We start from the raw sequence: 4,937 nt of genomic DNA on the forward strand, positions 1-4,937 counted from the left end.
TTTTGTTATTTTATTTTTTTTAGGTTGATGATCATAAGAAGTCACAAAAACAATAAAAAAAGCAAAAACAGAATGAAAAATAGGAAGAAAAACAGCACACCCTGGAGGAGAAGAAGCTGGCGTTCAAACGCCAGTAATGCTAGCTGTTGGGCGTTTAACGCCCAGTCTGGCACCATTCTGGGCGTTTAACGCCAGAAAGGGGCACCAGACTGGCGTTAAACGCCAGTAAAGGGCAAGAACCTGGCGTTAAACGCCAGGAATGGGCACCAGCCCGGCGTTTAACGCCAGAAATGGCTCAAAACGTGATTTTGAGCAACATTTGGTGCAGGGATGACTTTTCCTTGACACTACAGGATCTGTGGACCCCACAGGACCCTACCATCACTCTCTCTCTTCTTCCCCCATTCACCAATCACCTCAACACCTCTTCCCCAAAAACCCCTCACCTATCAAATCCCATCTTTCTCTTCACCACTCACATCATCCTCATAAAACCCCACCAACCTCACCCTTCAAATTCAACACTTTCCCTCCCAAAACCCACCCCATGGCCGAACCTTTACCCCCCTCTCTCCTATAAATACCTTCTTCAACTCTTCATTTTCACACAACCTAAACACCCTTTCTTACCCTTCTTGGCCGAACACACCACCTTCCCCCTCTTCCTCATTTCTTCTTCTTCTACTCTCTTCTTTCTTCTTTTGCTCGAGGACGAGCAAACATTTTAAGTTTGGTGTGGTAAAAGCGTTGCTTTTTTCATTTTTCCATAACCATTTATGGCATCCAAGGCCGGAGAAACCTCTAAAAAGAGGAAAGGGAAGGCAAAAGCTTCCACCTCCGAGTCATGGGAGATGGATAGATTCCTCTCAAGGGTGCATCAAGTCCACTTCTATGAAGTTGTGGCCTGAAGAAGGTGATCCCCGAAGTCCCTTTTCACTTAAAAAAGGGTGAATATCCGGAGATCCGCCATGAGATCCGAAGAAGAGGTTGGGAAGTACTACCAACCCCATTCAACAAGTCGGAATCTTGATGGTTCAAGAGTTCTATGCCAATGCATGGATCACCAAGAACATGACCAAAGTGTGAACCCGAATCCAAAGAATTATCTCACTATGGTTCGGGGGAAATACTTGGATTTTAGTCCGGAGAGTGTGAGGGTGGCGTTCAACTTGCTATGATGCAAGGAGATGAGCATCCTTACACTAGAAGGGTCAACTTTGATCAAAGGTTGGACCAAGTCCTCACAGTCATATGTGAAGAGGGCGCACAATGGAAGCAAGATTCAAGAGGAAAGCCGGTCCAATTGAGAAGGCATGACCTCAAGCCGTGGCTAGAGGATGGTTAGAGTTTATACAACGCTCAATCATCCCCACTAGCAACCGGTCCGAAGTTACCATAGACCGGGCCATCATGATCCATAGTATCATGATTGGAGAAGAAATAGAGGTTCATGAGGTATAGCCCAAGAACTCTATAAGGTGGCGGACAAGACCTCCACCTTGGCAAGGTTAGCCTTCCTCATCTCATTTGTCACCTCTGTTATTCAGTTGGAGTTGACATAGAGGGAGACATTCCATTGATGAGGACAAGCCCATCACCAAGAAAAGGATGGAGTACACAAGAGATCTCACTCATCATGAGATCCCTGAGATTCCTCAAGGGATGAATTTTCCTCCACAAAACTATTGGGAAGCATCAAGAACACTCCATCATCCTTTATGAAATTAGAGAAGATCAAAGAATCATGAGGGAGGAGCAACAAAGACAAGGAAGAGACATTGAGGAGCTCAAGCACTCCATAGGATCTTCAAGAGCAAGAAAGAGCCGCCATCACTAAGGTGGACCCGTTCCTTGATTTTCTTGTTCTTTATTCTTCTGTTTTTCGATTTTTTGCGCTTTATGTTATCCATGTTTGTGTCTTGTGATCATTAGTGTCTTAGTGTCTATGCCTTAAAGTTATGAATGTCCTATGAATCCATCACCTTTCTTCAATAAAAACGTGCTTAACTGATAAAAGAAAGAATTGCAGAATTTGAATTTATAACAGTTAATTATTTTGATGTGGTGGCAACACTTTTGTTCTCTGAATATGCTTAACAGTGCATATGTCTTTTGAATTTGTGGTTCATGAATGTTGGCTCTTGAAAGAATGATGAAAAAGGAGACATGTTACTGAGGATCTGAAAAATCAATAAAATGATTCTTGAAGCAAGAAAAAGCATTTCAAAAAAAAAAAAATTTCGAAAAAAGAAAAAAAAAAAAGAAAGAAAAAGAAAGAATAAGAGTTGTGATCCAAGGCAATAAGAGTGTGCTTAAGAACCCTGGACACCTCTAATTGGGGACTTTAGCAAAGCTGAGTCACAATCTGAAAAGGTTCACCCAATTATGTGTCTGTGGCATGTATGTATCCGGTGGTAATACTGGAAGACAGAGTGCTTTGGGCCACAGCCAAGACTCAATAAATAGCTATGTTCAAGAATCATCATACTTTACTAGGAGAATCATTGACACTATCTGGATTCTAAGTTCCTAAAGAAGCCAACCATTTTGGATTTCAAAGGATAGAGTGAGATGCCAAAACTGTTCGGAGGCAAAAAGTTAAAAGCCCCGCTCATTGATAATACTGATCTTCACAGATGTTTTTGGAATTCATTGCAATTCTCTTTTATCTTATTTGATTTTCAGTTGCTTGAGGACAACAACAAGTTTGGTGTTGTGATGAGCGGATAATTTGTATACTTTTTGGCATTGTTTTAGTATGTTTTGATATGATATAGTTAGTTTTTAGTATATTTTTATTAGTTTTTAATTAAAATCACTTTTCTGGACTTACTATGAGTTGTGTGGTTTTCTGTGATTTCAGGTATTTTCTGGCTGAAATTGAGGGACCTGAGCAAAAATCTGATTCTGAGACCAAAAAGGACTGCAGATGCTGTTGGATTCTGACCTCCTGCATTCAAAGCGGATTTTCTGGAGCTACAGAAGCGCAATTGGCGCGCTCTCAACGGCGTTGGAAAGTAGACATCCTGGGCTTTCCAGCAATATATAATAGTCCATACTTTGCCCAAGATTTGATGGCCCAAACCGGCGTTCAAAGTCACCTCAAGAAATCCCAGCGTTAAACGCTGGAACTGGCACCCAAATGGGAGTTAAACGCCCAAACTGGCACCAAAGCTGGCGTTTAACTCCAAGAAGAGTCTCTACACGAAATTGCTTCATTGCTCAGCCAAGCACACACCAAGTGGGGCCCGGAAGAGGATTTTTATGTCATTTACTCATTTCTGTACACCATAGGCTACTAGTTTCTTATAAGTAGGACCTTTTACTATTGTATAGAAATCTTTGATCACTTTTAGATCTCTAGATCATCTTGGAAATTTTAGTTCTTAGATCATTGGGAGGCTGGCCATTCGGCCATGCCTAGACCTTATGCTTATGTATTTTCAACGGTGGAGTTTCTACACACCATAGATTAAGGTGTGGAGCTCTGCTGTACCTCGAGTATTAATGCAATTACTATTGTTCTTCCATTCAATTCCACTTGTTCTTTATCCAAGATATCACTTGTTCTTCAACATGATGAAGGTGATGATTGACGCCCATCACCATGCTCACCCATGAACAAGGTGACTGACAACCATTTGTTCTACACGCATCTGAGGCTTAGTGATCTCTTGGATTCTTCGAGTCTCGTGGTAAAGGCAGGACTTGATGGCAGCATTCAAGAGAATCCGGAAGGTCTAACCTTGTCTGTGGTATTCTGAGTAGGATTCAATGATTGAATGACTGTGACGTGCTTCAAACCTGTAAACTGGGCGTTAGTGACAGACGCAAAAGAGTTATTCTATTCCGGTAGGGGAGGGAACCAAACCGGTGATTGGCAGCACTGTGACAGAGTGTGTGCATTAGCTTTCACTGCGAGGATGGGAGGTAGCTGCTGACAACAGTGAGACCCTACACGAGCTTGCCATGGAAAGGAGTAAGAAGGGTTGGATGAAGACAGTAGGAAAGCAGAGAGACGGAAGGGAAGGCATTCATGCGCTTATCTGAAGTTCCTACCAATGAATTACATAAGTATCACTATCTTATCTTTATGTTATTTCGTTCATCACCATATAATCTGAGTTTGCCTGACTAAGATTTACAAGATGACCATAGCTTGCTTCAATACTAACAATCTCCGTGGGATCGACCCTTACTCACGTAAGGTTTATTACTTGGACGACCCAGTGCACTTGCTGGTTAGTTGTGCGAAGTTGTGTAATGCCATGGTATTAGGCTACCACGTTTTTGGAGCCATTACCAGGGATTATGAGAGTTGTGAAAAAGTATAGTTCACAATTTCGCGCACCAAACTATCAGTGGCGTTTAAGCTCCAGTTTAAGCTTAAACTGGAGCTTAAATGCCAAAATCATGAAAGCTGAGGAAAAGCTGAAAGTGGTGTTTAACCTCCAGTTTAACCTTAAACTGGAAGTTAAACGCCAGAAATGAGAAATGCACCAGGGAGCCATTTCCACGTTTAAGCTCCAGTTTAACCTTAAACTGGAGCTTAAACGTGTTCGACAATTCCACACTCCAGGGTTGCTTCTTCCATTTCACGTTTAAGCTTCAGTTTAACCTAAACTGAAGCTTAAACGTGTTCGACTACTTTACCCTCCAGGGTTGCTTTCTTCCATTTCCACGTTTAAGCTTCAGTTTAACCTTAAACTGAAGCTTAAACGTGCTTGAGTTATACCACCTCCAGGAGTGTCCAACGTTTAAGTTTGAAACCCAATTGAATATCAGGTTTATGGGATTGGGCCTGAAGAATTGATGAGTCTGGAATTTCAATTTGTTGAGTCATGTGTCATTACTTGATTATCACTAAGTTAGCTCAATGAATGTTACAGAATTGGATCAGCAGCTCATCAGGATTATGGATCATAAACCCAAAGCAA

This window comes from Arachis stenosperma, chromosome 7 (assembly GCF_014773155.1).
Source record: "Arachis stenosperma cultivar V10309 chromosome 7, arast.V10309.gnm1.PFL2, whole genome shotgun sequence".
NCBI classification, from domain to species: Eukaryota; Viridiplantae; Streptophyta; class Magnoliopsida; order Fabales; family Fabaceae; genus Arachis; species Arachis stenosperma.